Genomic DNA, 26466 nt, shown 5'->3' with positions numbered 1-26466 from the left:
GAAACACCAATCCAACATAACATGCAAGAATATGTGCGGTTCGTCACATTCAGACATACGACTTCAGTGAAAGGACATTTGCATGTCATGTGTGCTCAGTAAAGACGTTTGTACGAGTTAGTAACACGTAAATGATATACAAATATCGCTTATCTGCAGAACCTGAACATATGTAATTTGAGAACCTGTATATTTTATAACGATGACTGGGGTCACTGTAGTAATTATATGAAGTGTAATATAAAATGAAATAAATATTTTAATAAATTCTTCTCCGTGTGACAACATACATACTTCGACAATGAAATATTCAATAACATCACATTTAAGTGATAAGTGATTGGTGTACATGCAATTACTCAAAGAATGTGTCCAATATAATATCCTTGCAAAAAGTTTAAATTAGGTATGAAAATGAAGCCCGGAATATAATATTATTTTTAAAGTGACGGAATCGAATTTTTGGGTGTTTAATAATTTATAACTGACCACAACGAGCTCAAGGTGCCTCACATGCGCACGTCATATGACTGCACTGCGCAACAACGTCTGCGCAGGTGCCCCACTACCCTAACCTAACCTAACCCAAACCAACCAAAACGGGGTAATCTCGATCAGTGAAATATGACTTCCTGCGCACGAATTTTGGGAAAAGCGAATAATGCTCAGAAGTTATTGAAATTTTGTATGGACGTCATGCCACAGGTAAGTTAATGATATTCATACTCTATTATGTCTTATCGCTTTTAATAAATTCGTACGAAGGCATCAAAGTCGTGAGGTGGAGGATGCGCAAAGTCGGCCACGACCATTTACTAATAACGATATTACGCGCTCACTCAATCCCCATATAACACAAATAGTGCTTATATGCGTGTAATACATCAAAACACGTCTAAAACTACATAATGTTTCAACAAGAATTGCTTCCTCCAAAATTGATGCAGTGTAGATGTTGACGCAAATACGTAGCAGATTCATGCGTAACGATGACCCAATCTAACTCACTATAAATAAGTATCATGTAACCAAAGAATACGAATAAACATACGTTAATGAAAGTACGTCATTTATTAATATAACTCGCCTCACAAAAATAACTCATTATAAGTCTCTGGTACATTATTTGCAATGCATGGTGGGCGCGGAATTCGAGGCGCACGTCACACTTCTGGTAACATATTGGTGTCCTATGTCAAATGTCAACAAAATATATCGAAAATATTACCTTACATTTACTCGAGGACGCGACGTACAAACACAAAAACGCAATATACCGGAAAAATACAGAACCAAAGATAAGACGTGCCATCTGTGAAGACCTCAATGGAAAGAAATCAATACTTTCGAATGGCATCGAGGACCAATCAGAAGTCAGTCAGTATTATATACTGCCTTGGAACAGTCGGCTGGGCCAGATTGAGTAGTCTCCATTTAACGACGGTTGGAATTATTTGATTTCGTTCGGTAAGTATCAACGTAACTTTCTGCTCTAGAAATAGACTTCTTCGGGACCAATAACAAGATTAATTGCCACCGTTTAATCAGATATTAACGGGTGCTACCTACAGTGAATCTCAGTGTTAGGATGTCTTCTCGGTTACGTGTGAGAATAGAAACAAGTGAAACACCAATCCAACATAACATGCAAGAATATGTGCGGCTCGTCACATTCAGACATACGACTTCAGTGAAAGGACATTTGCATGTCATGTGTGCTCAGTAAAGACGTTTGTACGAGTTAGTAACACGTAAATGATATACAAATATCGCTTATCTGCAGAACCTGAACATATGTAATTTGAGAACCTATATATTTTATAACGATGACTGTAGTAATTATATGAAGTGTAATATAAAATTAAATAAATATTTTAATAAATTCTTCTCCGTGTGACAACATACATACTTCCACAATGAAATATTCAATAACATCACATTTAAGTGATAAGTGATTGGTGTACATGCAATTACTGAAAGTATGCGTCAAATATAATATCCTTGTATAAAGTTTAAATTAGGTATGAAAATAAAGCCCAGAATATAATATTATTTTTAAAGTGACGGAATCGAATTTTTGGGTGTTTAATAATTTATAACTGACCACAACGAGCTCAAGGTGCCCTCACATGCGCACGTCATATGACTGCATTGCGCAACAACGTCTGCGCAGGTGCCACACTAACCTAACCCAAACCAACCAAAACGGGGTAATCTCGATCAGTGAAATATGACTTCCTGCGCACGAATTTTCGTAAAAACGAATAATGCTCAGAAGTTATTGAAATTTTGTATGGACGTCATGCCACAGGTAAGTTAATGACATTCATACTCTATTATGTCTTATCGCTTTTTATAAATTCCCACGAAGGCATCAAAGTCGTGAGGTGGAGGATGCGCAAAGTCGGCCTCGACCATTCACTAATAACGATATTACGCGCTCACACAATCCCCATATAACACAAATAGTGCTTATATGCGTGTAATACATCAAAACACGTCTAAAACTACATAATGTTTCAACAAGAATTGCTTCCTCCAAAATTGATGCAGTGTAGATGTTGACGCAAATACGTAGCAGATTCATGCGTAACGATGACCCAATCTAACTCACTATAAATAAGTATCGTGTAACCAAAGAATCCGAATAAACATACGTTAATGATAGTACGTCATTTATTAGTATAACTCGCCTCACAAAAATAACTCATTATAAGTCTCTGGTACATTATTTGCAATGCATGGTGGGCGCGGAATTCGAGGCGCACGTCACACTTCTGGTAACATATTGGTGTCCTATTTCAAATGTCAACAAAATATATCGAAAATATTACCTTACATTTACTCGAGGACGCGACGTACAAACACAAAAACGTAGTATACCGGAAAAATACAGAACCAAAGATAAGACGTGCCATCTGTGAAGACCTCAATGGAAAGAAATCAATACTTTCGAATGGCATCGAGGACCAATCAGAAGTCAGTCAGTATTATTTACTGCCTTGGAACAGTCGGCTGGTCCAGATTGAGTAGTCTCCATTTAACGACGGTTGGAATTATTTGATTTCGTTCGGTCAGTATCAACGTAACTTTGTGCTCTAGAAATAGAGTTCTTCGGGACCAATAACAAGATTAATTGCCACCGTTTAATCAGATATTAACAGGTGCTACCTACAGTGAATCTCAGTGTCAGGATGTCTTCTCGGTTACGTGTGAGAATAGAAACAAGAGAAACACCAATCCAACATAACATGCAAGAATATGTGCGGTTCGTCACATTCAGACATACGACTTCAGTGAAAGGACATTTGCATGTCATGTGTGCTCAGTAAAGACGTTTGTACGAGTTAGTAACACGTAAATGATATACAAATATCGCTTATCTGCAGAACCTGAACATATGTAATTTGAGAACCTGTATATTTTATAACGATGACTGGGGTCACTGTAGTAATTATATGAAGTGTAATATAAAATGAAATAAATATTTTAATAAATTCTTCTCCGTGTGACAACATACATATTTCGACAATGAAATATTCAATAACATCACATTTAAGTGATAAGTGATTGGTGTACATGCAATTACTCAAAGTATGTGTCCAATATAATATCCTTGCAAAAAGTTTAAATTAGGTATGAAAATGAAGCCCGGAATATAATATTATTTTTAAAGTGACGGAATCGAATTTTTGGGTGTTTAATAATTTATAACTGACCACAACGAGCTCAAGGTGCCTCACATGCGCACGTCATATGACTGCACTGCTCAACAACGTCTGCGCAGGTGCCCCACTACCCTAACCTAACCTAACCCAAACCAACCAAAACGGGGTAATCTCGATCAGTGAAATATGACTTCCTGCGCACGAATTTTGGGAAAAGCGAATAATGCTCAGAAGTTATTGAAATTTTGTATGGACGTCATGCCACAGGTAAGTTAATGATATTCATACTCTATTATGTCTTATCGCTTTTTATAAATTCGTACGAAGGCATCAAAGTCGTGAAGTGGAGGATGCGCAAAGTCGGCCACGACCATTTACTAATAACGATATTACGCGCTCACACAATCCCCATATAACACAAATAGTGCTTATATGCGTGTAATACATCAAAACACGTCTAAAACTACATAATGTTTCAACAAGAATTGCTTCTTGCAAAATTGATGCAGTGTAGATGTTGACGCAAATACGTAGCAGATTCATGCGTAACGATGACCCAATCTAACTCACTATAAATAAGTATCATGTAACCAAAGAATACGAATAAACATACGTTAATGAAAGTACGTCATTTATTAATATAACTCGCCTCACAAAAATAACTCATTATAAGTCTCTGGTACATTAATTGCAATGCATGGTGGGCGCGGAATTCGAGGCGCACGACAAACTTGTGGTAACATATTGGTGTCCTATGTCAAATGTCAACAAAATATATCGAAAATATTACCTACATTTACTGGAGGACACGACGTAAAACACAAAAACGCAGTCTACCGGAAAAATATGGAACCAAAGATAAGACGTGCCATCTGTGAAGACCTCAATGGAAAGAAATCAATACTTTCGAATGGCATCGAGGACCAATCAGAAGTCAGTCAGTATTATATACTGCCTTGGAACAGTCGGCTGGGCCAGATTGAGTAGTCTCCATTTAACGACGGTTGGAATTATTTGATTTCGTTCGGTAAGTATCAACGTAACTTTGTGCTCTAGGAATAGAGTTCTTCGGGACCAATAACAAGATTAATTGCCACCGTTTAATCAAATATTAACGGGTGCTACCTACAGTGAATCTCAGTGTTAGGATGTCTTCTCGGTTACGTGTGAGAATAGAAACAAGTGAAACACCAATCCAACATAACACGCAAGAATATGTGCGGCTCGTCACATTCAGACATACGACTTCAGTGAAAGGACATTTGCATGTCATGTGTGCTCAGTAAAGACGTTTGTACGAGTTAGTAACACGTAAATGATATACAAATATCGCTTATCTGCAGAACCTGAACATATGTAATTTGAGAACTTATATATTTTATAACGATGACTGTAGTAATTATATGAAGTGTAATATAAAATTAAATAAATATTTTAATAAATTCTTCTCCGTGTGACAACATACATACTTCCACAATGAAATATTCAATAAGATCATAATTAAGTGATAAGTGATTGGTGTACATGCAATTACTGAAAGTATGTGTCCAATATAATATCCTTGCAAAAAGTTTAAATTAGGTATGAAAATGAAGTTCGGATTATAATATTATTTTTAAAGTGACGGAATAGGATTTTTGGGTGTTTAATAATTTATAACTGACCACAACGAGCTCAAGGTGCCTCACATGTGCACGTCATATGACTGCACTGCGCAACAACGTCTGCGCAGGTGCCCCACTAACCTAACCTAACCTAACCCAAACCAACCAAAACGGGGTAATCTCGATCAGTGAAATATGACTTCCTGCGCACGAATTTTGGGAAAAGCGAATAATGCTCAGAAGTTATTGAAATTTTGTATGGACGTCATGCCACAGGTAAGTTAATGATATCCATACTCTATTATGTCTTATCGCTTTTTATAAATTCGTACGAAGGCATCAAACTCGTGAGGTGGAGGATGCGCAAAGTCGGCCACGACCATTTACTAATAACGATATTACGCGCTCACACAAACCCCATATAACACAAATAGTGCTTATATGCGTGTAATACATCAAAACACGTCTAAAACTACATAATGTTTCAACAAGAATTGCTTCTTGCAAAATTGATGCAGTGTAGATGTTGACGCAAATACGTAGCAGATTCATGCGTAACGATGACCCAATCTAACTCACTATAAATAAGTATCATGTAACCAAAGAATACGAATAAACATACGTTAATGATAGTACGTCATTTATTAATATAACTCGCCTCAAAAAAATAACTCATTATAAGTCTCTGGTACATTATTTGCAATGCATGGTGGGCGCGGAATTCGAGGCGCACGTCACACTTCTGGTAACATATTGGTGTCCTATGTCAAATGTCAACAAAATATATCGAAAATATTACCTACATTTACTGCAGGACACGACGTACAAACACAAAAACGCAGTCTACCGGAAAAATACGGAACCAAAGATAAGACGTGCCATCTGTGAAGACCTCAATGGAAAGAAATCAATACTTTCGAATGGCATCGAGGACCAATCAGAAGTCAGACAGTATTATATACTGCCTTGGAACAGTCGGCTAGTCCAGATTGAGTAGTCGCCATTTAACGACGGTTGGAATTATTTGATTTCGTTCGGTCAGTATCAACGTAACTTTGTGATCTAGAAATAGAGTTCTTCGGGACCAATAACAAGATTAATTGCCACCGTTTAATCAAATATTAAAAGGTGCTACCTACAGTGAATCTCAGTGTCAGGATGTCTTCTCGGTTACGTGTGAGAATAGAAACAAGAGAAACACCAATCCAACATAACATGCAAGAATATGTGCGGCTCGTCACATTCAGACATACGACTTCAGTGAAAGGACATTTGCATGTCATGTGTGCTCAGTAAAGACGTTTGTACGAGTTAGTAACACGTAAATGATATACAAATATCGCTTATCTGCAGAAGCTGAACATATGTAATTTGAGAACCTGTATATTTTATAACGATGACTGGGGTCACTGTAGTAATTATATGAAGTGTAATATAAAATTAAATAAATATTTTAATAAATTCTTCTCCGTGTGACAACAGACATACTTCCACAATGAAATATTCAATAACATCACATTTAAGTGATAAGTGATTGGTGTACATGCAATTACTGAAAGTATGTGTCCAATATAATATCCTTGCAAAAAGTTTAAATTAGGTATGAAAATGAAGCCCGGAATATAATATTATTTTTAAAGTGACGGAATCGAATTTTTGGGTGTTTAATAATTTATAACTGACCACAACGAGCTCAAGGTGCCTCACATGCGCACGTCATATGACTGCACTGCTCAACAACGTCTGCGCAGGTGCCCCACTACCCTAACCTAACCTAACCCAAACCAACCAAAACGGGGTAATCTCGATCAGTGAAATATGACTTCCTGCGCACGAATTTTGGGAAAAGCGAATAATGCTCAGAAGTTATTGAAATTTTGTATGGACGTCATGCCACAGGTAAGTTAATGATATTCATACTCTATTATGTCTTATCGCTTTTTATAAATTCGTACGAAGGCATCAAAGTCGTGAAGTGGAGGATGCGCAAAGTCGGCCACGACCATTTACTAATAACGATATTACGCGCTCACACAATCCCCATATAACACAAATAGTGCTTATATGCGTGTAATACATCAAAACACGTCTAAAACTACATAATGTTTCAACAAGAATTGCTTCTTGCAAAATTGATGCAGTGTAGATGTTGACGCAAATACGTAGCAGATTCATGCGTAACGATGACCCAATCTAACTCACTATAAATAAGTATCATGTAACCAAAGAATACGAATAAACATACGTTAATGAAAGTACGTCATTTATTAATATAACTCGCCTCACAAAAATAACTCATTATAAGTCTCTGGTACATTAATTGCAATGCATGGTGGGCGCGGAATTCGAGGCGCACGACAAACTTGTGGTAACATATTGGTGTCCTATGTCAAATGTCAACAAAATATATCGAAAATATTACCTACATTTACTGGAGGACACGACGTAAAACACAAAAACGCAGTCTACCGGAAAAATATGGAACCAAAGATAAGACGTGCCATCTGTGAAGACCTCAATGGAAAGAAATCAATACTTTCGAATGGCATCGAGGACCAATCAGAAGTCAGTCAGTATTATATACTGCCTTGGAACAGTCGGCTGGGCCAGATTGAGTAGTCTCCATTTAACGACGGTTGGAATTATTTGATTTCGTTCGGTAAGTATCAACGTAACTTTGTGCTCTAGGAATAGAGTTCTTCGGGACCAATAACAAGATTAATTGCCACCGTTTAATCAAATATTAACGGGTGCTACCTACAGTGAATCTCAGTGTTAGGATGTCTTCTCGGTTACGTGTGAGAATAGAAACAAGTGAAACACCAATCCAACATAACACGCAAGAATATGTGCGGCTCGTCACATTCAGACATACGACTTCAGTGAAAGGACATTTGCATGTCATGTGTGCTCAGTAAAGACGTTTGTACGAGTTAGTAACACGTAAATGATATACAAATATCGCTTATCTGCAGAACCTGAACATATGTAATTTGAGAACCTATATATTTTATAACGATGACTGTAGTAATTATATGAAGTGTAATATAAAATTAAATAAATATTTTAATAAATTCTTCTCCGTGTGACAACATACATACTTCCACAATGAAATATTCAATAAGATCATAATTAAGTGATAAGTGATTGGTGTACATGCAATTACTGAAAGTATGTGTCCAATATAATATCCTTGCAAAAAGTTTAAATTAGGTATGAAAATGAAGTTCGGATTATAATATTATTTTTAAAGTGACGGAATAGGATTTTTGGGTGTTTAATAATTTATAACTGACCACAACGAGCTCAAGGTGCCTCACATGTGCACGTCATATGACTGCACTGCGCAACAACGTCTGCGCAGGTGCCCCACTAACCTAACCTAACCTAACCCAAACCAACCAAAACGGGGTAATCTCGATCAGTGAAATATGACTTCCTGCGCACGAATTTTGGGAAAAGCGAATAATGCTCAGAAGTTATTGAAATTTTGTATGGACGTCATGCCACAGGTAAGTTAATGATATCCATACTCTATTATGTCTTATCGCTTTTTATAAATTCGTACGAAGGCATCAAACTCGTGAGGTGGAGGATGCGCAAAGTCGGCCACGACCATTTACTAATAACGATATTACGCGCTCACACAAACCCCATATAACACAAATAGTGCTTATATGCGTGTAATACATCAAAACACGTCTAAAACTACATAATGTTTCAACAAGAATTGCTTCTTGCAAAATTGATGCAGTGTAGATGTTGACGCAAATACGTAGCAGATTCATGCGTAACGATGACCCAATCTAACTCACTATAAATAAGTATCATGTAACCAAAGAATACGAATAAACATACGTTAATGATAGTACGTCATTTATTAATATAACTCGCCTCAAAAAAATAACTCATTATAAGTCTCTGGTACATTATTTGCAATGCATGGTGGGCGCGGAATTCGAGGCGCACGTCACACTTCTGGTAACATATTGGTGTCCTATGTCAAATGTCAACAAAATATATCGAAAATATTACCTACATTTACTGCAGGACACGACGTACAAACACAAAAACGCAGTCTACCGGAAAAATACGGAACCAAAGATAAGACGTGCCATCTGTGAAGACCTCAATGGAAAGAAATCAATACTTTCGAATGGCATCGAGGACCAATCAGAAGTCAGTCAGTATTATATACTGCCTTGGAACAGTCGGCTAGTCCAGATTGAGTAGTCGCCATTTAACGACGGTTGGAATTATTTGATTTCGTTCGGTCAGTATCAACGTAACTTTGTGATCTAGAAATAGAGTTCTTCGGGACCAATAACAAGATTAATTGCCACCGTTTAATCAAATATTAAAAGGTGCTACCTACAGTGAATCTCAGTGTCAGGATGTCTTCTCGGTTACGTGTGAGAATAGAAACAAGAGAAACACCAATCCAACATAACATGCAAGAATATGTGCGGCTCGTCACATTCAGACATACGACTTCAGTGAAAGGACATTTGCATGTCATGTGTGCTCAGTAAAGACGTTTGTACGAGTTAGTAACACGTAAATGATATACAAATATCGCTTATCTGCAGAAGCTGAACATATGTAATTTGAGAACCTGTATATTTTATAACGATGACTGGGGTCACTGTAGTAATTATATGAAGTGTAATATAAAATTAAATAAATATTTTAATAAATTCTTCTCCGTGTGACAACAGACATACTTCCACAATGAAATATTCAATAACATCACATTTAAGTGATAAGTGATTGGTGTACATGCAATTACTGAAAGTATGTGTCCAATATAATATCCTTGTAAAAAGTTTAAATTAGGTATGAAAATAAAGCCCAGAATATAATATTATTTTTAAAGTGACGGAATCGAATTTTTGGGTGTTTAATAATTTATAACTGACCACAACGAGCTCAAGGTGCCCTCACATGCGCACGTCATATGACTGCATTGCGCAACAACGTCTGCGCAGGTGCCACACTAACCTAACCTAACCTAACCCAAACCAACCAAATCGGGGTAATCTCGATCAGTGAAATATGACTTCCTGCGCACGAATTTTGGGAAAAGCGAATAATGCTCAGAAGTTATTGAAATTTTGTATGGACGTCATGCCACAGGTAAGTTAATGACATTCATACTCTATTATGTCTTATCGCTCTTTATAAATTCGTACGAAGGCATCAAAGTCGTGAGGTGGTGGATGCGCAAAGTCGGCCACGACCATTTACTAATAACGATATTACGCGCTCACACAATCCCCATATAACACAAATAGTGCTTATATGCGTGTAATACATCAAAACACGTCTAAAACTACATAATGTTTCAACAAGAATTGCTTCTTGCAAAATTGATGCAGTGTAGATGTTGACGCAAATACGTAGCAGATTCATGCGTAACGATGATTCAATCTAACTCACTATAAATAAGTATCATATAACCAAAGAATACGAATAAACATACGTTAATGATAGTACGTCATTTATTAATATAACTCGCCTCACAAAAATAACTCATTATAAGTCTCTGGTACATTAATTGCAATGCATGGTGGGCGCGGAATTCGAGGCGCACGACAAACTTGTGGTAACATATTGGTGTCCTATGTCAAATGTCAACAAAATATATCGAAAATATTACCTACATTTACTGGAGGACACGACGTAAAACACAAAAACGCAGTCTACCGGAAAAATACGGAACCAAAGATAAGACGTGCCATCTGTGAAGACCTCAATGGAAAGAAATCAATACTTTCGAATGGCATCGAGGACCAATCAGAAGTCAGTCAGTATTATATACTGCCTTGGAACAGTCGGCTGGTCCAGATTGAGTAGTCTCTATTTAACGACGGTTGGAATTATTTGATTTCGTTCGGTCAGTATCAACGTAACTTTGTGCTCTAGAAATAGACTTCTTCGGGACCAATAACAAGATTAATTGCCACCGTTTAATCAGATATTAACGGGTGCTACCTACAGTGAATCTCAGTGTCAGGATGTCTTCTCGGTTACGTGTGAGAATAGAAACAAGTGAAATACCAATCCAACATAACATGCAAGAATATGTGCGGCTCGTCACATTCAGACATACGACTTCAGTGAAAGGACATTTGCATGTCATGTGTGCTCAGTAAAGACGTTTGTACGAGTTAGTAACACGTAAATGATATACAAATATCGCTTATCTGCAGAACCTGAACATATGTAATTTGAGAACTTATATATTTTATAACGATGACTGTAGTAATTATATGAAGTGTAATATAAAATGAAATAAATATTTTAATAAATTCTTCTCCGTGTGACAACATACATACTTCCACAATGAAATATTCAATAACATCATATTTAAGTGATAAGTGATTGGTGTACATGCAATTACTCAAAGTATGTGTCCAATATAATATCCTTGCAAAAAGTTTAAATTAGGTATGAAAATGAAGCCCGGAATATAATATTATTTTTAAAGTGACGGAATCGAATTTTTGGGTGTTTAATAATTTATAACTGACCACAACGAGCTCAAGGTGCCTCACATGCGCACGTCATATGACTGCACTGCGCAACAACGTCTGCGCAGGTGCCCCACTACCCTAACCTAACCTAACCCAAACCAACCAAAACGGGGTAATCTCGATCAGTGAAATATGACTTCCTGCGCACGAATTTTGGGAAAAGCGAATAATGCTCAGAAGTTATTGAAATTTTGTATGGACGTCATGCCACAGGTAAGTTAATGATATCCATACTCTATTATGTCTTATCGCTTTTTATAAATTCGTACGAAGGCATCAAACTCGTGAGGTGGAGGATGCGCAAAGTCGGCCACGACCATTTACTAATAACGATATTACGCGCTCACACAAACCCCATATAACACAAATAGTGCTTATATGCGTGTAATACATCAAAACACGTCTAAAACTACATAATGTTTCAACAAGAATTGCTTCTTGCAAAATTGATGCAGTGTAGATGTTGACGCAAATACGTAGCAGATTCATGCGTAACGATGACCCAATCTAACTCACTATAAATAAGTATCATGTAACCAAAGAATACGAATAAACATACGTTAATGATAGTACGTCATTTATTAATATAACTCGCCTCAAAAAAATAACTCATTATAAGTCTCTGGTACATTATTTGCAATGCATGGTGGGCGCGGAATTCGAGGCGCACGTCACACTTCTGGTAACATATTGGTGTCCTATGTCAAATGTCAACAAAATATATCGAAAATATTACCTACATTTACTGCAGGACACGACGTACAAACACAAAAACGCAGTCTACCGGAAAAATACGGAACCAAAGATAAGACGTGCCATCTGTGAAGACCTCAATGGAAAGAAATCAATACTTTCGAATGGCATCGAGGACCAATCAGAAGTCAGTCAGTATTATATACTGCCTTGGAACAGTCGGCTAGTCCAGATTGAGTAGTCGCCATTTAACGACGGTTGGAATTATTTGATTTCGTTCGGTCAGTATCAACGTAACTTTGTGATCTAGAAATAGAGTTCTTCGGGACCAATAACAAGATTAATTGCCACCGTTTAATCAAATATTAAAAGGTGCTACCTACAGTGAATCTCAGTGTCAGGATGTCTTCTCGGTTACGTGTGAGAATAGAAACAAGAGAAACACCAATCCAACATAACATGCAAGAATATGTGCGGCTCGTCACATTCAGACATACGACTTCAGTGAAAGGACATTTGCATGTCATGTGTGCTCAGTAAAGACGTTTGTACGAGTTAGTAACACGTAAATGATATACAAATATCGCTTATCTGCAGAAGCTGAACATATGTAATTTGAGAACCTGTATATTTTATAACGATGACTGGGGTCACTGTAGTAATTATATGAAGTGTAATATAAAATTAAATAAATATTTTAATAAATTCTTCTCCGTGTGACAACAGACATACTTCCACAATGAAATATTCAATAACATCACATTTAAGTGATAAGTGATTGGTGTACATGCAATTACTGAAAGTATGTGTCCAATATAATATCCTTGTAAAAAGTTTAAATTAGGTATGAAAATAAAGCCCAGAATATAATATTATTTTTAAAGTGACGGAATCGAATTTTTGGGTGTTTAATAATTTATAACTGACCACAACGAGCTCAAGGTGCCCTCACATGCGCACGTCATATGACTGCATTGCGCAACAACGTCTGCGCAGGTGCCACACTAACCTAACCTAACCTAACCCAAACCAACCAAATCGGGGTAATCTCGATCAGTGAAATATGACTTCCTGCGCACGAATTTTGGGAAAAGCGAATAATGCTCAGAAGTTATTGAAATTTTGTATGGACGTCATGCCACAGGTAAGTTAATGACATTCATACTCTATTATGTCTTATCGCTCTTTATAAATTCGTACGAAGGCATCAAAGTCGTGAGGTGGTGGATGCGCAAAGTCGGCCACGACCATTTACTAATAACGATATTACGCGCTCACACAATCCCCATATAACACAAATAGTGCTTATATGCGTGTAATACATCAAAACACGTCTAAAACTACATAATGTTTCAACAAGAATTGCTTCTTGCAAAATTGATGCAGTGTAGATGTTGACGCAAATACGTAGCAGATTCATGCGTAACGATGACCCAATCTAACTCACTATAAATAAGTATCATGTAACCAAAGAATACGAATAAACATACGTTAATGAAAGTACGTCATTTATTAATATAACTCGCCTCACAAAAATAACTCATTATAAGTCTCTGGTACATTAATTGCAATGCATGGTGGGCGCGGAATTCGAGGCGCACGACAAACTTGTGGTAACATATTGGTGTCCTATGTCAAATGTCAACAAAATATATCGAAAATATTACCTACATTTACTGGAGGACACGACGTAAAACACAAAAACGCAGTCTACCGGAAAAATACGGAACCAAAGATAAGACGTGCCATCTGTGAAGACCTCAATGGAAAGAAATCAATACTTTCGAATGGCATCGAGGACCAATCAGAAGTCAGTCAGTATTATATACTGCCTTGGAACAGTCGGCTGGTCCAGATTGAGTAGTCTCTATTTAACGACGGTTGGAATTATTTGATTTCGTTCGGTCAGTATCAACGTAACTTTGTGCTCTAGAAATAGACTTCTTCGGGACCAATAACAAGATTAATTGCCACCGTTTAATCAGATATTAACGGGTGCAACCTACAGTGAATCTCAGTGTCAGGATGTCTTCTCGGTTACGTGTGAGAATAGAAACAAGTGAAATACCAATCCAACATAACATGCAAGAATATGTGCGGCTCGTCACATTCAGACATACGACTTCAGTGAAAGGACATTTGCATGTCATGTGTGCTCAGTAAAGACGTTTGTACGAGTTAGTAACACGTAAATGATATACAAATATCGCTTATCTGCAGAACCTGAACATATGTAATTTGAGAACTTATATATTTTATAACGATGACTGTAGTAATTATATGAAGTGTAATATAAAATGAAATAAATATTTTAATAAATTCTTCTCCGTGTGACAACATACATACTTCCACAATGAAATATTCAATAACATCATATTTAAGTGATAAGTGATTGGTGTACATGCAATTACTCAAAGTATGTGTCCAATATAATATCCTTGCAAAAAGTTTAAATTAGGTATGAAAATGAAGCCCGGAATATAATATTATTTTTAAAGTGACGGAATCGAATTTTTGGGTGTTTAATAATTTATAACTGACCACAACGAGCTCAAGGTGCCTCACATGCGCACGTCATATGACTGCACTGCGCAACAACGTCTGCGCAGGTGCCCCACTACCCTAACCTAACCTAACCCAAACCAACCAAAACGGGGTAATCTCGATCAGTGAAATATGACTTCCTGCGCACGAATTTTGGGAAAAGCGAATAATGCTCAGAAGTTATTGAAATTTTGTATGGACGTCATGCCACAGGTAAGTTAATGATATTCATACTCTATTATGTCTTATCGCTTTTTATAAATTCGTACGAAGGCATCAAAGTCGTGAGGTGGAGGATGCGCAAAGTCGGCCACGACCATTTACTAATAACGATATTACGCGCTCACACAATCCCCATATAACACAAATAGTGCTTATATGCGTGTAATACATCAAAACACGTCTAAAACTACATAATGTTTCAACAAGAATTGCTTCCTCCAAAATTGATGCAGTGTAGATATTGACGCAAATACGTAGCAGATTCATGCGTAACGATGACCCAATCTAACTCACTATAAATAAGTATCATGTAACCAAAGAATACGAATAAACATACGTTAAAGAAAGTACGTCATTTATTAATATAACTCGCCTCACAAAAATAACTCATTATAAGTCTCTGGTACATTATTTGCAATGCATGGTGGGCGCGGAATTCGAGGCGCACGTCACACTTCTGGTAACATATTGGTGTCCTATGTCAAATGTCAACAAAATATATCGAAAATATTACCTTACATTTACTCGAGGACGCGACGTACAAACACAAAAACGCAATATACCGGAAAAATACAGAACCAAAGATAAGACGTGCCATCTGTGAAGACCTCAATGGAAAGAAATCAATACTTTCGAATGGCATCGAGGACCAATCAGAAGTCAGTCAGTATTATATACTGCCTTGGAAAAGTCGGCTGGTCCAGATTGAGTAGTCTCCATTTAACGACGGTTGGAATTATTTGATTTCGTTCGGTCAGTATCAACGTAACTTTGTGCTCTAGAAATAGACTTCTTCGGGACCAATAACAAGATTAATTGCCACCGTTTAATCAGATATTAACGGGTGCTACCTACAGTGAATCTCAGTGTCAGGATGTCTTCTCGGTTACGTGTGAGAATAGAAACATGTGAAACACCAATCCAACATAACATCCAAGAATATGTGCGGCTCGTCACATTCAGACATACGACTTCAGTGAAAGGACATTTGCATGTCATGTGTGCTCAGTAAAGACGTTTGTACGAGTTAGTAACACGTAAATGATATACAAATATCGCTTATCTGCAGAAGCTGAACATATGTAATTTGAGAACCTGTATATTTTATAACGATGACTGGGATCACTGTAATAATTATATGAAGTGTAATATAAAATTAAATAAATATTTTAATAAATTCTTCTCCGTGTGACAACATACATACTTCCACAATGAAATATTCAATAACATCACATTTAAGTGATAAGTGATTGGTGTACATGCAATTACTGAAAGTATGTGTCCAATATAATATCCTTGTAAAAAGTTTAAATTAGGTATGAAAATAAAGCCCAGAATATAATATTATTTTTAAAGTGACGGAATCAAATTTTTGGGTGTTTAATAATTTATAACTGACCACAACGAACTCAAGGTGCCCTCACATGCGCACGTCGTATGACTGCATTGCGCAACAACGTCTGCGCAGGTGCCACACTAACCTAACCTAACCTAACCCAAACCAACCAAAACGGGGTAATCTCGATCAGTGAAATATGACTTCCTGCGCACGAATTTTCGTAAAAACGAATAATGCTCAGAAGTTATTGAAATTTTGTATGGACGTCATGCCACAGGTAAGTTAATGATATTCATACTCTATTATGTCTTATCGCTTTTTATAAATTCCCACGAAGGCATCAAAGTCGTGAGGTGGAGGATGCGCAAAGTCGGCCACGACCATTTACTAATAACGATATTACGCGCTCACACAATCCCCATATAACACAAATAGTGCTTATATGCGTGTAATACATCAAAACACGTCTAAAACTACATAATGTTTCAACAAGAATTGCTTCTTGCAAAATTGATGCAGTGTAGATGTTGACGCAAATACGTAGCAGATTCATGCGTAACGATGACCCAATCTATCTCACTATAAATAAGTATCATGTAACCAAAGAATCCGAATAAACATACGTTAATGATAGTACGTCATTTATTAATATAACTCGCCTCACAAAAATAACTCATTATAAGTCTCTGGTACATTATTTGCAATGCATGGTGGGCGCGGAATTCGAGGCGCACGTCAAACTTGTGGTAACATTTTTGGTGTCCTATGTCAAATGTCAACAAAATATATCGAAAATGTTGCCTCACATTTACTCGAGGACTTGACGTACAAACACAAAGACGCAGTCTACCGTAGAAATACGGAACCAAAGATATGACGTGCCATCTGTGATTACCTCAATGGAAAGAAATCAATACTTTCCATTGATTCTATCTTGGAACAGTCGGCTAGTCCCGATTGAATATTCGTCATTAAACTACGATTGGAATTATTTGATTTCGGTCGGTCAGTATCAACATAACTTTGTGCTCTAGAAATAGAGTTCTTCGGAACCATTAACAAGATTAATTGCCACCGTTCAATCAGATATTAACGGGTGCTACCTACAGTGAATCTCAGTGTAAGGATTCAGCTGAACATGGCGTGATGTGCACGAATTTTCGAAATAGACAATGGGTGGACGGAAATTGATGAAAATTTGTATGGACATCGTGCCACACGTAAGTAATACAAATTTATAATCTTTGGTGTCACAACTCTTGTAATAAATTCACACGAAGGCTTCAAATTCGCGAGGTGGAAGAAACGCGAAATTGGCCACGATCACCAACATCCAACGTTATCAAAAAGGAATTATGCACAAATATGTTCCTTTATATTTTCTAACTTGCTCCTATTCGTGCACAGATACGTTTTAAGACTAACAAATGCACGAAATGACTAAGGAAAGAATTTTATGGCGAAGATACAGATAGAGACTGCGGTTACCCAAGCGCGTTTTAACATCATACGTAAGGATTCGCGCACAGATTTCACCATAAGTAAATAAGGGGAGGTTACTATTGAATGCAACACATCAATGTGACGGAAATTAAGAAACACAAAAATTAAAAATACAATATATACTGCAAAGATCAAAATCGTTTTAGAAAATAAAGCAACTATTAGTACGCATTGGATATAGCGTACAGATGGCAGCATGTAAAAAGACTTTCCGAATTAGACCGATGATGGCGTGCTGTTGCAGTCAGGTAAATCAATAACTCGTCTACGTAGCGATTGGCCCACATCAGAGTACACAAACCCACGAACTCAAACGGAGAAAACTTGAAATCGAAAATTACGTGATTTGATTTGATTGGAAAAACCTCTACATACGCTTTCAAATACGTGAGATCGAAGTTAGCCACGGAAGTGAAAGTCAGTCGCTATTGATTTATGTCGAGAGGCACTGCAGTCTCCGTAGTTCAATGTTAGCCTTGGAATTATTCAACATCTTAAGATCAAGCTTTCATACCTCGGTACTCAAACAAATATGTTCATCGGGATAATTAGCAACATTTATTTCCTGCGACACATAATAAACTACTGTGTGCTTCATACAGTGAAGACGAGAGGACGTTATCCATCCAGTGACGTATGCAAGATGGAGACAAGTAGAACATTACACTAACGGTCTCATGTACGTGTTCGTGTGAATTGCCGAAATGTGGCATTAAACTCCGTGAATTAACTTTCGACATTACACGTGTGTATAAAAGAGGCTTGTGATTCCTATGGTGACAACCAAATAAATTCCACGTGTACCTGATTTGCAGAAGATGGACGTGTCTAAATGTGACTTTCCTGTGCATATGTATACATGTATATTTCTGACAAGCCGGATCTTTGTAATATCTCGATACTTTTTAAAATAAAATTTTTACATGTGTACTAACAATTCTTAAGCGTAAGCAGCCCACTAATAAAATTCAACACCCACAATTGCGTAAATACAGGCATCAGTCACGTGACCCAAGAGTCTTTCGAGGTCAACAAAAAGGTAATAAATGAAACATCTTTGAAGTGTAAAGCTATGGTAGTGACTCAAACACACGATTGTCCTATAATTTGAGAACATTGAAATATTTGAGTGTTCAAGATCCCGAAATCGATAAAAGAACTCATACGATGCCTTAACATAGACATCTTGCATCACGTCACTGCGCATCATCTTCCGCGCAGATGCCCCATTAACCTAACGTAACTGACCCACCGCAACCCAACTGGGGTATTCTACGTCAGCTGAACATGGCGACCTGCGCACGGACTTTCGAAATATACCATGGATGGTCGGAAATTGCTGCAATTTCGTATCGACGTCGTGCCACAGGTAAGTAATAAAAATTCACACTCTTTCGTGTCACAACACTTGTAATAAATTCACACGAAGGCATCAAAGTCGCGAGGTGGACGAAACGCGTAATCGGCCACCATCACCAATATACGACTATTACAAGGAGTTATGCACTCGATATATTTTAAAAAAAAATTTTAACATGTTTATTAATAATGCTTGAGCGTAAGCAGACCACTCATGTAATTCAACAACTACAATCGCATAAAAACATGCATAATTTACGTCAGCCATTTGTGTTGCTAGGACCACAAATAGGTAACCAATGTAAAATCTCTGAAGTATAATGCCATGGTAGTGACTCAAACACAACATTGTTCCATAATTTAAGAACATTGAAATATTAGAGTGTTTAATTTCCAGCAATCAATAATAGAATTCATAAGATGCCTTAATATAGACATCTTGCATCACGTCACTGAGCATCACCTTCTGCGCAGATCACCAACATCCGACGTTATCAACAAGGAATTATGCACAAAGACGTTCCGCCACCACTACCACCACCAAAACCACCACGACTAGAGTTCTCATACCTACTGCCAAAACAAAATGATGATTCAACATTACTGACAAAAAAGATTGTCTTACTGTCACAAGAATTTAAATTTGTTGGGAAATTATAAACACCAAAACATTGGAAACGTTATAGCAAAAGAGGCATAAGTAACTGATATAAAAGATATATTCATTACTTCTTGTAAAGAATTTTATCCTGCAACTCTTACATATGGCAAAAAGTACTGTAACTATGGGAAAAGTAAAATCAATGTTCAAGTACATTTTAAATGATTTCCCATCCCAAAGTCTGGAAAGATACTTTTAAAATGCAGGATTTGAGATTTTCACAGTGGTGAGTGTCATGATTGCTGTCTTCTGGGTTGTTGCTCCATGTAGTATCATCGTCCTGATGATGGAGGCAGTATGACCTCTGAAACGTTGGTAAACATCTACCATACTATACGGCGCAACAGCCCAGAAGACAGAAATCTTCGTATGTTTAAAATTATTTCTGTACATGTATTTAATTCATATATGAATGACAAATGTATGGTCTGCGTGTATGATGTCTGAACATTTTGCTTTTTACATTGGAGCCCTAACAACATCAATGACAACTTTAGAAGAAAGTGGTTAATGCCTTAACAACAGTGTTAACAATTCTGATTTATGTCAACTCATTTGCAGGGTGCAGTCATCAGTGTGTGGATAACATGGTAAAAAAATAAATAAATGCAAGGAATCCATGAGGTTTCAATTTCTGTTAACAGTTCAGAAGATTCTCATCAGCAACAGACCAAATTCAGCTACATTTACTGAAAGGGCCAGGTCAATTCAACTAAAGTCTTCCAATTTTTAGTGAAAGTGTTGAGCAGAAAACTGTAAAAATACGCATTTTGGACAATTCAAAAGTACAAATGGCTGCCATTTGTAAATCTTAATGATAAGGCCAGAATATGTTGCAGTTATTGAGTTTGGTCAATACCTGAACTGTGATTAATATTTGTTTACTTATAAGACAATATAGAAATGTTGTGAAAATTATATAATCACTTTTCATGTTCCTTGAATTTTTGTAAGAATCTTTTTTACACTAAAAATAAATGTTAACATAAATGAAAACATATACATCTTTGCAAATGAAATGAGTAATACTCATTCTGTTAATAAGTTTACTATAAAAAATTAAACACTTTCAACTGGAGAAAAACTTGGATTCAGTTTATGAAACTGTTTCTACTCTTTGCATTAAACAGTTAAGAATGGTAAGCAGATTAGGATTCGGAAGGAGGCAGAAACAGCCTACTCATACAAGGTCATCCACCCTCACTCAATTGAAGAGACTAGCAACCAACAACAACGATAGTAATAAAAACTGACCAAGGTTCAAATTGGGTACCTCCAGAATACAGTACTACAATATTACTGCTACACAAATAAGCTTGTAAAGGAAGAGTTGACACTATTCGCTTGCTATAGTGTTGCCATTACATAAGTTCTTACAGCAAAAGAAAATAATGCTTGTCAATTTCTGTGAAGCAAAAGCTCTTGATATCAGAAACAGTAAGCACAGTATGAGAAATCTTGTATGTCATGGTTAGAATGTTACTTAATAACAATGTATCAACTAGTGATACAGCTTTTTCAAGTGATCAGCTGCTTTGGTTCAGAGTTCAAATTGAGTGCTTTAGAGACCTTCTTTACCTCTAGGTAATGACTGATGTTATCAGTCTGACAGTGGAGGCAGAGAAGGTAGCAACTTATTAACCAAGAAGATGTTATTGTTTTAGTTACTACAAAGCTTCAAGTCCCTATAAACTACACAAATTACTGAACCTGAACAGAAAAAACAGGATGATTGTACATGGCTAACTAAAAAGAGTAGCTCTCTTTCAAGATTTTCTACACAAGGAAACACAAATACAACCAACCTCACTGCAAAATATCACATTTACTTTATTTATGAGTTATTTAATGATTCTGTCAGCAGCTCACTATATGAAATCAAATAATATGAAGAATAATGAGATGGATAGAATATGGAAGGAAACAGTCATGACTTAATTTAAGGCATTATTCCAGCATTTGCCTCGAGCGACTGATAAAAGATACAAACACCTCAATTAGGGCAGCAAATCTTCAGGTTGAAATTTGAAGCTGACACCTCCCAAAGTCAAAGCAGGATTACTACAACCATGGACAAACTACTTGGTGCATAAGTGACTGTTATGGGTTGCTTGTTAACAGTTGCAATGGAAGTCTTGGCCACACTTGCTTAAAACATTTACCACAGCTTTCAATTCTGGATAGCAGTTCAAGTCCATCGTCAAATGCATTTGCAATAGCCAATAGAATTGCTACAAATTTCCTTGAATTGTGACACCACCACATGCTATATAATATATATCAGTCTATCATACTGGTGACTGAATCTGGTAGACAACTGATTCCTATCTGTATATATTTTGTTAGTATTTCTCATTTGAAATATCTTGAGAAAAATAATGAAAATTTATGAAGATGTATTATTTTTGTTCGATAATGAGATCTTCATACAAACGATGTGTGAGGTTATGGCACTTCTTTCCCCTTCATATATAAATACCACACAAATAAGGTACGCAATTCAACCAGTCATATGTATGAAATAACTTACGTTATATCTGGTGCAGGTGAATCCATAATAAAAAATTATGACACAAAATTATACAACACATCTATTAACTCTGCCATGAATCAAAGCAACTGCCACAAGAAACCGTTTGAACACACGTAATTCACTTCAACTTCACTTCAAATTCACACGTGTTTCAGGACTTGATACTATAGTAGATGTCAATTAATATGGACATTACATTCTGCGACATCTCTTGCAGAAATCGCGTACTACATTCATTAAATATCAAGCCCAATTTATAACGACAAATATGCATAAAAATAATCTCAATAAGCCTACTGTATATTAAACATCCATTAATACTGATTTATTACTCAATTTTGTACATTATATGCACACCATAACCTAACAAATGAATTTGACATAGGCTACGATTACCTAATGCGATTTTCAATGACGTCAGCTAACATGGCAGCTGTCTTGTGGAAATGAATTCGTTTCACATTTATAACACATCGTTTACACAGTGACCCATAGCCAATACAATATGTCACCTGTTTGGTGTCATTGGTCGAACCTAATGAGGTTGTATTTCTGGTCATTGTGTTCGACTGAAGGTGTAAGTAGAAGAAAAGTCGCTGATATCCATGCATGTCGTCTGCTTGTAATAATTCACTTATCATATTCACCACGTCACCATATTTTTAAAATAATGCGTTTTAATACTTGCTAAATTGTGAACATTTTCAGGAATTTGGAAAACATATTTCAAATATGTTTGCCAGTTTAAAAAGTAAAATCAAAGAGGAGACAGGTAGTGATCCTACTAAACTAGCTCTGAGTAACCCTCCACAGAATATTATCCAAAGGGCACCATTCAAGACAAGGTTCTGGCTCCAGTTTGGGTAGTCTCTCTTTTGATGGTGTGCAAGAAGGACTGTTATCATCACAACCTCTACTGAAGAGACAAGACAGTTCAGAAATCAAACTTGCTGATGGAAAGGTTAAAAGTGTCTTGTAATTTAAACCTAATGAATACATCGTCTTTGGAAAGAAGAAAATAACTGTCTTATCCTTCAGTACTTAATTATTCAGTTTTAGGAATGTGTCAAGCTGTACTTCCGCTGCTCCATACATCTGCAAGGTTTGGTGCACAATCAGGCACAAACAGCTTTACATTTCTTTAAAAACTGTGCGCTTAAATGTCTGGTTCATAGGTGCTTAACCAGAAAGATGTAAAACGGCTCGAGAAACGTGAAGATTAATGGAGGCGGAAGTTACAAAAAGTTGGAAAAGAAGATGAATGGAAAAAACCAATATTTAAAGAGTAGTATGCCATCTTACCAATGATATACAGTAGATTCCAATTAATTGGGCCATCGGTTAATCGGGGCAGCTGTTTTTTTGGGACAAATCTTAAAGAACAAACCCTTTTAACTCTTTATGTGGAACTTCACATAATTGGGCCAAAGTGTTCTAGTACCGATGTGTCCCAATTAACTATATCTCTGATCTTTATTCTCTTGAGAGTATAAAGAATTTGCAATATTTGTAACTAATTAACTCCACAGATCAGTATAAATTCTGACCACTGTAAAAACCTAAAATATCACAATAGTTCCCTCACCAAAACTTAGACCAATACCCAGAAACAGAATCCAACATTACTAAGAATGACACACATCACTTAAACTGTTGAGGCGGAGGACCAAATATACTGCCACTCTGCTTGCTTGCAGTTCTTGATGGAGCAAAGCCCAACATTTTCTGGATGTTCTGAAAATAGAACATAAACTTCAGTTTTTTTCCCTGCAGAAGTCATAAAATTTGCTCAACAAAGACAAAATGATCTTACCAACATAAGAAATCCACATCAACACAAAACAACAGGATCTCTGTCTTGTTATTTGACCCTCAGGTGACAAAACCTTAAGTGGTCAGGTGAAACTTTTAACTTAATCTTTTGTATTATGTCAGTTGCATACTTAGAATGGTCCCCATTTGAAAATCCAAAGCTCACACAATGCTTCAGAATCAACCCTTTTCTCTTCAGTGGGAGATTTAATCAATTTTGAAAACAAACCGCAAAGCTTCACACATGACAAGTTCCATAATTTAATTTCTTTTTTTTATAAGTTTTATTTAATGTGCAAACATCAAAGGAATTGGCTAATGCATATAGAGAGAATGGAAGCCAATAGAATTCCACAAGAAATGTATAAATACAAACCTAAAGTCAAACGAGGCAAAGGCCGCCGACAAAAACGCTGGAGTGACCAATTTTAACTGCCAATTTTAAAATTCCTTGGAGATGAAACAGTCTATAATAGGCTAAACCATGGAGATGATGATGATAATTTTTATTTGTTGTTAATTTCCTTCCACTTTAAGGAATTTCTCACAAACTAGCTACAGTTTCCGTGGTACTCTTTAGGAATAATTATTTATTTTAATCCGTCATATCACAATATTTAAAATTTATTATAATTAAGATAATAAAATATCATTGATGTTCCATATCGATTGATCGATTTACATTTTGGAACATCCTTTACACAACATGTTTCAGTTTTTATAAAACCATCTTCAGGTGTAAAAGATTTACGAACTTAAAACTCAAATATGATTCCATTTGGTGATGTTTCATGCCATTTGTTTTTCAATTTTGGGCGAGGTGTTGTCTTTTCTTAAATTTTATCAGATGTACATATCAGTCCTAGATGTAGGAGTGATTGTTCCGATATATTCAGAAGTACGACTGTCATCGTATAGGTGTGGGTCAATGATATTTTATTATCTTAATTATAAGAAATTTTAAATATTGTGATATGACGGATTAAAATAAATAATTATTAGAATATTCACAATATGACGCAATTACACTATCTTACACTATCTTTAGGAATAGTTCGAATCCTTCATATGACAATAACTAAACAGTCAATCCAACTTGACAAGATCCTGTTTAAGATGGTTTCCTAACTAAGAAATTAAAATAGCTGGGTTCCAAAATATCACCATAAGAATAACGTATATAAATTCCACTTAAATGTTTCCCATGTAAAGATATTTCCCATATAAGAAGAGAAATTTTAAAGGCATGTGCCATCCATTTCATATGTATTTATTAGATTATGTTACATGCAGAAACAAATTACAAAGCATAGATTCACATAAATCAGCACCCTGCATGCCACGGATCAAACACTATGCAGAGTGTCCCAAAAAGATGTATACGTAGCAGCAACTTTGGTGGCCACTTGTCAGTCAGTTTCTCACTGCTTTCAAAGTTAACAGCTGTAATTTTAAACACCATGCTATAGATTAGTTAATTCACTAAATGCCAATGCTGACAATAAATTCTGAAGCAGGACCCAGTGTATTTTCCGATGCTGGCATACAGAACAGACCCTCATTCTCTGTCAGGAAGCAAAGTTTTCTCTGAATAATATTTAAGCATCAAAAGACAACTCGCCTTGGAACATTAGGAAAGTACGTTTCAATAAAAGAGAAACAACTTCACCCACAACCTCACAGAATCTTGTTGAAAGTGTGGGAATCATAAATAAAGCACACAGAAAAATAGTTGCAAATCCAATTTTTGAAGCATCACGAAACCATAGACATGGTGCAAAGAATGTTTAGAAAGATAAAGGAACACTCGGTGTAGTCATCTCCAGATAAGTTTCGGTGTGACAAATCATGAATCCATGAGACTGGGACAAATGGCAACCTTGCAACTACTCTTACATCAAATCTAAAATAAATAAAACCAAAACATAAAAACTGCAAATTAGAAATATGTCTGTAAACCCAATCTAAAACTGGAGAACGTGTACAATCCTT

At 36.4% G+C, this 26466-nt stretch overlaps 2 long non-coding RNA genes across 2 annotated transcripts; both read left to right on the top strand.

Moving 5' to 3' along the window:
• Positions 1–19209: 19209 nt before the first annotated feature.
• LOC110841567 (uncharacterized) lies at positions 19210–21129 on the top strand. Its single transcript, XR_015536387.1, has 2 exons — positions 19210–19478; positions 19866–21129. It is a non-coding gene; the product is annotated as an uncharacterized LOC110841567 (long non-coding RNA).
• Positions 21130–23079: 1950 nt separating this feature from the next.
• On the top strand, positions 23080–23684 carry LOC110841556 (uncharacterized). The gene is made up of 2 exons (XR_002547220.2): positions 23080–23239; positions 23371–23684. It is a non-coding gene; the product is annotated as an uncharacterized LOC110841556 (long non-coding RNA).
• Positions 23685–26466: the final 2782 nt, after the last annotated feature.

The sequence above is a fragment of the Zootermopsis nevadensis genome, unplaced genomic scaffold (genome assembly GCF_977971745.1).
Source record: "Zootermopsis nevadensis isolate Lab colony 2312 unplaced genomic scaffold, Znev_1.0 Znev_ptg000022l, whole genome shotgun sequence".
NCBI classification, from domain to species: Eukaryota; Metazoa; Arthropoda; class Insecta; order Blattodea; family Termopsidae; genus Zootermopsis; species Zootermopsis nevadensis.
The sequence above is the reverse complement of the archived record's forward strand: the minus strand, read 5'-3'. Positions and strand labels throughout refer to the sequence as shown.